The following is a 9,623-nucleotide window of genomic DNA, read 5'->3' as shown; positions in this document are numbered from 1 at the left end:
CTAATTGATTGTCACGAGTGACAATCCACTTAAACAAACCAACAAACATCGCATTAATGCTCATGTTAAGTAACTAATGGTGATTTCGTTTCTACAAAAAAAATGTCGCCTTTTGATTGCCCCTTTCTCTTTTCGTGTTCGATTCTAAATTAAAGGAAAAGGGTGAGAAAATTGTGTGTTCGATTCTTAAATGTCACACCCTTGCTAAAAAGGCACATTCTCTGTCCAGTGAAGCTTTGTCAGGGGAGATGGTTGCCTTGAAAGTGCACCAGAAAGGCTCTGTTTTGATTTTATACCGCGCTCCATTTAACATTGAAAGGCATCTGGTCTCTCTGCAGCATTACTTAGTCAGGCCAATTTCTTGTGTTACATTTTTTAAGAAGAATAATGACGAACGGGTGACTTACGGATGAACGGGTGCTGATTAGTACCAACGGCGGACACGATGAAGATGATGATGACCCAGATCGATGATGTTGCAATCTATGATCTCTGCCATCTAAGCTATTCAACCATAGCTGCGAGGAGCTCGTAAGGTTCAAGCGCTAAATCATGTGCTGAATATGGTCGTACGGTAGCATACATGCCAATTGGAATTTAAAGGTTTTGTCCAATCCAATAATGAGAATAAAGATGTCCCTGGTATATGCGACAACTGTTGCGGCTTCAGCCTTTTGTGCACTGGTTATAAGATCTCATCTAATGCTGGATTTCCACTAGGCATTAAATGGCAAAAACGACAAATTACAAAGTTGGGCATTAAAAAATAATCGTATTCATACGTTAAAAAAATTGTCATTAAGTTCATTTCCACATGGCATTTTTTTAAATGGCATACATTTTTTGTAATTTCAATGCCTAGTGGAAATTCGGCATAACGAATTGAACGGAAAGCTAAAACCTGCGTCACCAAACTGCTTGAACCTCGGCAGTACATTTAAACTTGGTAAATCCACCATTACATCGGCTATATTACTTGATGCACACAGGGGTTGTTTATATAATAACACCGGCCTGAAGTCACATTTATCCATTTTTAAAACAATCTGTTTAAACATTGTATTATTACTCACGTAATAGTTGTGGGGAAAAATGCCATTCTTTTGAAAAATGTGTCTGAATAAAAAAATCAATGCTCTTTGTTTCATGTTCATATCTCATTGGTATATTACATTTATCTTTTACTAGCAGACCCGGCGAACTTCGTCCCGCCCAAAATTTTTATTTATTTTACTGAAACTTTTTGGTCCAACATTTTCACCAACAATTCACGTTTACGATTTACATTGGCACATTTGTCTGCTAAGATTAAGGTTTGGTGGTCACTTGCCGCTTAAAATAACCTAAGGAAAGTGTTATATCCGTTCTTGAAATTATCCAGTTGTGCGGCATTTCATAGCACGGTTATTCGCAAAGCAAAATAAATTTTTTCCTCTTCACTCTCTGGCGGCAACAATGACCCGGTTCTATAGTGAATGTCCTAGAAGCTTTACAGTTTAGTAGGTGGCAATTTCAAAATGGGTGCGAATCATTGTTCTACAGAAATGCAATATACATATACTTATTTCAGACGAAATACCTTAAAAGTTTGAACGCATAATAACATTGGAAAATCACATCCATTGGGCCAATGTCAACGCAGGAGCGTTCGATATACTCAATGGTGCAAAAGGTCGATTTAATCTGACCTTCACGGCTCTTTTCTCAATTGGCTATTTTAAGTAATAGCTCGACTTCAGCACCACTTGGCAGCACGTTTTTGCAATAGTATTGCATACATATTTAAAACATTAGCCAAATCGGATCATAAATAAGATTTTTAGTAATAACTCAACTACAGCGCCAACTGTCGGATTAAATTGTGAAACTAAACCATCCAGAGACCCACTCAAATACACAAAAAGTTTCGTTAAAATCCGTACAACCATTTAGGAGGATTTCACTCACAAACACACCTACAGAAGAATAAAAAAATTCACTCAAAGATAGGTAAAGGTCGGTACGTTTGTAGGCCTCACACCCCTTTTCAAATAGCCCAAATTTTCTCCATTAGTATGGGCTTGATTTCAACTATATACATATCTCCATACGAAGTTTCGGTACTGTACCATGAATACTTTCAGAGATATGCAGTATAAAAATTCGATTTATATAGGAGGTTCCACGCCCCCCTTTCCAACAGCTGCCCTCTTTCTTCATGAGTATGCGATTGATTTCGTATATCTCCATACCAAGTTCCAGAACTCTACCATGAACACTTCCAAAGATAGGCAGTATGAAAAATTCGGTTAGTATGGAAGATTCCACGCCCCCTTTTCCAATAGTTCCAATTTTTCTCGAAGAGTATGCGATTTATTTCGTACATCTCCAAACAAAACTCTAGAACTCTACCAAAAAATGTCCAGAGACAAGCAGTATGAAAAAATCGGTTTGTATGGGAGATGTCACACCCCTTTTTACAATGGCTAAAATTTTTCTCCAAGGGTATGCGATTGATTTCCTATATCTCCATACCAATTTGCAAAACTCTACCATGCACACTTTCAGAGAGAGAGAGAGCTTGAGAAATTCGGTTTTTGTGGGAAGTGCCACGCCTCCTTTACATATAGATCTTTTTCAGCCTAAAACCATCCTTGGGACACGTGCGGCAGGTGGCAGTTTCAAAAAAATCGGTTCAGCCGCACTCGAGCCTTGCGAAAACTAACAAACGGCTTTCTAAATATATATTAGTTGAGATATATTATATATTATAATTATATTTTGACAGTATCCGTTGTTTCTGATTGGCGCAAAAAAATCTTGCCTAGTGACGAATTCGCCCCTTGATATGGTCGTTACTTAAAGCTATTTATATTCGAAATTGCATGAAAATTGGAAAACAGGAATCTATAAGCTCATCCAGGCAAAAAGCTACCTACGTACCGAATTTTAAGCAAATCGGACCATAAATACGATTTCTTCGAACAGATTGGTCCCTGGTCCACTTCTCGGACAAAATGGATCATATATGCTAATATATGCTAAAAAGCTACCTACGTACCGAATTTCGAATAGATCAGTCCCTGGTCCACTTCTCGGAAAAATTGACCATATATCCCAATATATGCTAAAAAACTACTTACGTACCGAATTTTAAGCAAATCGGACCATAAATACGATTTTTTGGAATAGATCGGTCCCTGGTCCACTTCTCGGAAAAAATTGATCACATATGCTAATACATGCTAAAAAGCTACCTGCGCACCGAATTTTAAGCAAATCGGACCGTAAATTCGATTTTTTCGAATAGATCGGTCCCTGGACCACTTCCCGGAAAAAATGGGGCATATATGCTAATATGTGCTAAAAAGCTACTTACGTACTAAATTTTAAGAAAATCGGACTATAATAAGATTTTTTCGAATTGACCGGTCCCTGGTCCACCTACCCGAAAAAAGTAAAATTTTTTTAGCCTAAAACATGGTGGTTACCGAAAGCTATTTGTATGCAAAATTTCATGAAAATCGGACCAGCCGTTCGCGAGATTACCTGTTACAAAAAAGGGACTTCTCTTTATATAATTAGTATAGATGTAAAGTCGTAAGATCTTCCATTTTGTAAATGTTAACTTGAATTTGATTTTTTTAAACTCTTTTCGTAATAAAGCTTTTTTCAACCTGTTGCGTTTGACATTCGTATTGTAATATTTCATTAAAGTAACTGATTAAATTTAATTAGATTTTAAATAAGTGCCAACCACTTTTATATTTTCGAAATAAATACTTCTTAACACTTCTTTTATTTGACTTGACAACATTTTTTAATGTTTCATTTTATTTATTGTTAAGATTTAAATTGACTTTTGAAGTGGAAATCATCTTTAAAATTATTTGTGAAATTAAGCTTTCTTATACTTCTTTCCATTGACATCCAGATTGTGATAGCTAATTTAACTCATTAATTCAATTTAACTATTAATAATCCCCCGAAATTAGTGTGAATGCATTAAAGAAATACTTGCAGATATTAAGTATTTAAGCTTAAGTAAAAAATAAAACGTGATATTCATGAATATACTTCTGTATTTCCCTGCAGGGAAAGCTGCCAGTTGTGAACTAGAATGCTACCAGATTGCGTTTCAGCCCAACTAGTTCACATTGTATAATTTTTCAATGTTAGCGACTGGTATTTTTAACATGGCGGTGTCATCTCCTAGTCAATTGTCCGCTTCTGCATCAGCAAGCTACCAGTAGAAATACTAGTAGTATCATACCGGTTTACGGGATAGATTGCCTATTCATCTCTCGTGAAAAACATCTACATATCTACATATCTATCTATATATATAATACGCGAAGACATTTTTTGTGCAGCTTAAAAGATCTGTACCGTTCGCCCGATTTTCAAAAATAAGGCGTCAAATTAAAGCGTTTGGTCTGTAGATGTGCAATAAGGTTTTACTTTTTCGAAAAGAGTTGCCACCTGATAAAAAATTGCATTCAAATATTTTAATAATCAATGACATCAGATCCACACCGTTCGTTCGATTTTCAAAAGTGAGGTGTCATATCAAAGGGCTCTGACTTTAAGTGTACAATAAGGTTTAACTTTTTCGAAAAGATTTGCCACTTTTTAAAAAATTAAGTTCAAAATAATACGCGAAGGCGTATATAAAGATCTGCACCGTTCGTTCGATTTTCTAAAATGGGGTGTCAGATTAAAACGCTTGGCCTGTAGATGTGCAAACTGGTTTTATTTTTTCGAAAGGAGTTGCCACCTGTAGAACAATTGAATATAAACTATATAATAAGCAATGCCGTCATAACAGCACCGTTCGTTTGATTTTCCAAAATAAGGTGTCAAATTAAAACTCTTGGTCTGCAGATATTCAGTAAGGTATTACTTTTTTGAAAAGAGTTGACACCTTTTAAAAAATGTCATTCAAATTATCTAAAAAAATATCAATTATTATAAAATGGATATCAGTGGAAAGTGTTTTGAAAATATGTTTCTTAACTTAACTTTAGGAGGGTTGCCACCTGTTTAAAAAATTAAACTCAATTTGAATTAAGAAAATTAATTAGGAGAAATATGTTTCAACATATGGGCGCATAACGAAAAGGGCTTCAGAAGGGGCCGTTTGAAAATATTTTGAAGAGGGTTGCCACCTTCTTGCAATGTCGCATTTAATTAACTTATCCAGAATCAACCAGTATCAATCGAATGGGGGTTGAAAAATCTTTATTTCTGAACTATATTTAGCGGAGTTGCCACATGTTTAATGAATATAATTCAACTTAATTAATCAATTGATTAAAATATGTATCGCAATGTTAGACAAAGAATATTTAAGAATATCTTAGCGCGAAACTACTTTTCAAAAGGGTTGCCACCTGTTTAAAAAACCGAATTTAACTATATCCATATATATAATACGCGAAAGGACTTTTTGTCCAGGTCATCAGATCTGAACCATTCATTTAACTTTCAAAAATGAGATATCAAATTAAACGGCTTGATATGTAGATGTAAAGTAGGCTTTTACTTTTCCGGAAAGAATGGCCACCTTTTAAAAAATCCAGTTGAGACTATTTATAAATCAATACCATCATATCCCCATCCTTCGCTCGATTTTCAGTCAAAATGGTTGTTAAAAGCTTTCTTCTTAACTTAACTGTGAGAGTGTTGCCCCTGTTTAGAAAATCAAATTAAATTTTTTACAGGGAAATTACATACATAGGTAATTTACAAAATGTTCCCCCACAGGAGTGCAGACTAAAGTAGTTTAAAAAGGTAGTACTTTGAAAATGTTTTGAAAAGGGTTGCCACCTGCTTTAAAAGCCGTATTTACTTATATGCAGCATTAAAATATTGGCGTTAAACGAAAGAGTGCTAAGAAATCTTCAGTTTAAACATCAAAATTTTGTTTGATGGTTTGAAGGGAGTTGCCAGCTGTTGAAAATTTAAATTTAAATGAGTTGTTAAGTTAAATAAATTACTAAAAGAGGCGATTTAATCAAATCCATGATGAGAAGGATTTATATCTGAACTGTTCAGGAGAGTTGCCAGGTGATAAAAAAATTAAATTCAATTTAATTCTTCAGGTAATTGAATTATGTATCAAAGTATCAGACGAAAGAGCTTTCAAAGATTTCAGTTTGAATATGCTTCGCAGAAGGTTGCCACCTGTTTGAAGAGCCGAATTTATTTATCTTTTCACAATTTTAATGAAATATTAAAATATGAGTGGCAAAAGAAAGAGTTTTAATAAAACTTTATTTTGAAAATATTTTTTGTTAGGGTTGCCATCTATTCGATTTTTATTTTGAGTGATAAAGTTCGGTAATTGTGTTATCAGCTGGCTCGATGAAGTCAATTGGCTCCCTCGGAGCCGCGATTTCACGCCCTTAGACTTTTTTGTGCCATGCCGTGAAGGACCGATACAATGCGAACAATATATTAACGATTCAGGCCTTTAAGGCGTATGTCGGGCGTTTCTTACGATATAGCCAGAAACCATCAACAAGGTCTTGGAGAACTGGGTTAACAGGATGCGCTACTGCGAAGACAGTCACATGATGAAATCGGGTTCCATAACTAATGGGAATATGTTTTCTTTCGAATAGACCCGTAATATACCAAAAAAATTAGTTCGAGTTAATTTTTATAAATAAATAATTTGTTTGTTATGGTCACCAGATCTTTAATGTAAAGGCCATCAGATCAGCACCGTCATTCTAAATGTGCAGTAAGGTTTTTTTTTTGAAGTTAGGACCTATTTAGCGGTGCACGTGGTTTGAATTTTGAGGAAATGAAAAACCGACGCCATGTGAGACCTCTCTTCGTTCAAAAAAGGGATGGACGAATTTACTCGAAACATTTTCAATATTTATTAAGATTTGTGAATAGCGTTGCCATCTGTTTAAAATGTTAAGCTCAATTTTGGCGTCTTAACGCCATGCGGGTTCACTAGTAAGTAAGTAATTTTGCTCGCGGCGCTGCAAGAGTGGCAATGGTCGACAGAGTAAAGCTTTGGCACGCCAAATCAACAGATTCCAGTTCGAATCTCTGTGAGCGAAACTTTTTTTATTTTTATTTATTTATTTTATTTTTATACCCGAGCGCATTTGTGCACAAGGGTATTATAACTTTGTTCACATAACGGTTGTTTGTAACAGACAAAACGAATCGAGATAGATATAGACAAATGTGTTCATAAATGATCAGAATTAAAAAAGAAATCGATTAAGCGGTGACTGTCTGTCCGTCCGCCCGTCCGTCCGTCTGTGCACACGATAACTCGAGTAAAAATTGAGATATTTTAACGAAAATTAGACGGATGGTATTGAAAATGGGAAAAATGGGACAATAACCACGCCTACCTCCCATATAACGGTAGTTTTCAGAAATACGAAAACTGCGATATTTTAGTAAATAAAACAAACGGCAATAACGCGAATTTGTGTTATTTACCAATTGAATGTGAAATAACACAAATTTGCTGTATTTCATTTCTCGTTGAGCAATAAGACCAACTTTTAAACTTAGGAATTGAGAACTTAATAAAGTAAAATAGTGCACATAGTGAAACTGCTTTTTAATGTCCAAGTAATGGGAATTATTGCGTGTGGTGTTATTGCATGCACCCCACCCATGGTGGAATATTTGATAGAGAAGAAAGATTTTGACACTGCCTTATTTGAAAATTTGCCCATAAGTCAGCATGTCAGAACATAAAGCTGTTGTATTACTTCACTTGTTTATTGCGCCATTCATACCTCCTGCTGGTACCGAGTATATGTTCAAATTTGGAAGTCTAAGAGTAGGTAAAGTTTTACATAGTTCCTTAAAAAACGTATGCTGCAATGTGAAGCAAAACTTTGCATAGTATTCCACTCATTTAGCTCGAATCAATCAGCTGCCAACTTATCGACGAATCGTCTTTATAATACATGTTTCTAATATTTTTTACTTCTTCTCTTCGTGACCGTGTCGCCTGCATCCAATTACCCGCAAGGAGATCCTATAAAAAATCTAAACTACTTGTCGCAAATTGAAGAATTGAGTGGTGTTTGCCGCCTGAGCTAAGCTGACCTTCTGCATTTCACTTCATTTGTCAACTGCAAGAAGCAATCAGCAATCATTGAGGGTTTACCAAAGGCCCAGCCCAGCCACTTGCAATGCTGCCAAACAGCTTAGAAGATTGGCCACAATTGCCACTTGTATAAGCTGCAGCAAAAGTATATTTATACAGAGTGTATAATTTTTTATTCGTCATTTTCTAAGTTTGCCCACAAAAGCTAAAAAAGAAGTATTCCTGGAATTTGGAATTTCCTGACAATTTCAGGGTTTTCATCGTACCTGTAATTTTGAGTCTCTTTGTTTTGACATCATTTTTTTCTTATTTTCTTTTGGGTAGTTACCACAACGAACATCTTTGAAGGCTCAATTTGGCTTCTAACAACATGAAGTAATTGTAAGACTCTTTGTATGGGTACGGGTGGAGATGAAATTGCAAATGTAACATGCAATTTTTGTACTGTAACTTCTGTTAACTACAAGTTTATGTAACCCCCTCGGATCCATTCCTCCCATCCGGTAACTACGTGCTCACGCCTCTTTCGAACTTCTTCCATTACTTATTGTTTCCATTTGTTTGCCAAATTTCTCTTGCTGCCTCTATCCAACTTCGACTTTTATATTTCTACTTCATTTGCGAGTGCAGCCACATATTTCAACTTGGCCGTTATGCAAGAATGTCGCCACTCGCCACCGGTGCATGCAACAACCTTGCAAACTGTTGACTGTCTTTGCGTGTACATGTGCATGTGGGTGTGTGCGCGAGGCAGCGTGACTTTGTGCGTCAGCAGTTTGTGGCAAATACAAGTTTTCTGCATTTCGTTACGGACACACTCGATTGAACTTTGCCAATTTCGTATAAAACTTGCACGACCACATATGCACTCAAACTAGTACGTTCTTAGGAAGCCTTACTGGCAGAAAAATAAAAGCAGCAACAACGACCATGTTGCCATTGGTTTCATATGTCCGCATTGTTTTTTAACTATATCATTTCTTTTGTCAGCTTCTTGGTATTAGAATGACATATTTTGTTGTTATTCCTGTTTCTGTTATTGCCGCAAGCCAAAGTTTGCGTCAGTAGTGAGATACGATATTGTTTTCTTTCGCTCTTTAATCTGTATTTCCTTGGCAAAGCTTAATGGCTCTTCGGTGGGCGAATATACGAGTGCAGCAGAGTGCTGGGGCGTATGAGTAACTTTCTATGTGCCAAGTTGGCTCACAAATACCCATTTACAAACCTACTGCGATTCTTCAGTACTACATAATCTTATTATTATTTTTTACTTATGCTCGTATCCAACATATGCTTGGGGATTTGATCGGAAAAACGTAATGTGACATATGATCGAAAATGCGTACTACACGTATTTGTTAATTTGTCCTTAATGCTCATTATATCATAAGTATAGAGGTTGTCACAACTAAGGATGTGACCAACCTTTTCGACTGAGTGGTGACAAATCGCCGTATTCATTGTGATGGAATTTAATAAGAGATTAAGTTTGTTAGAGCAACTTTGAAATCTGATCTTGATAATCTGGTAACACTATGGACAAAAAAAA

The sequence above is a fragment of the Rhagoletis pomonella genome, unplaced genomic scaffold (assembly GCF_013731165.1).
Source record: "Rhagoletis pomonella isolate Grant_MI unplaced genomic scaffold, Rhpom_1.0 Rhpom_scaffold_00003, whole genome shotgun sequence".
Taxonomy (NCBI): Eukaryota; Metazoa; Arthropoda; class Insecta; order Diptera; family Tephritidae; genus Rhagoletis; species Rhagoletis pomonella.
This window is presented reverse-complemented; position numbering follows the sequence as displayed.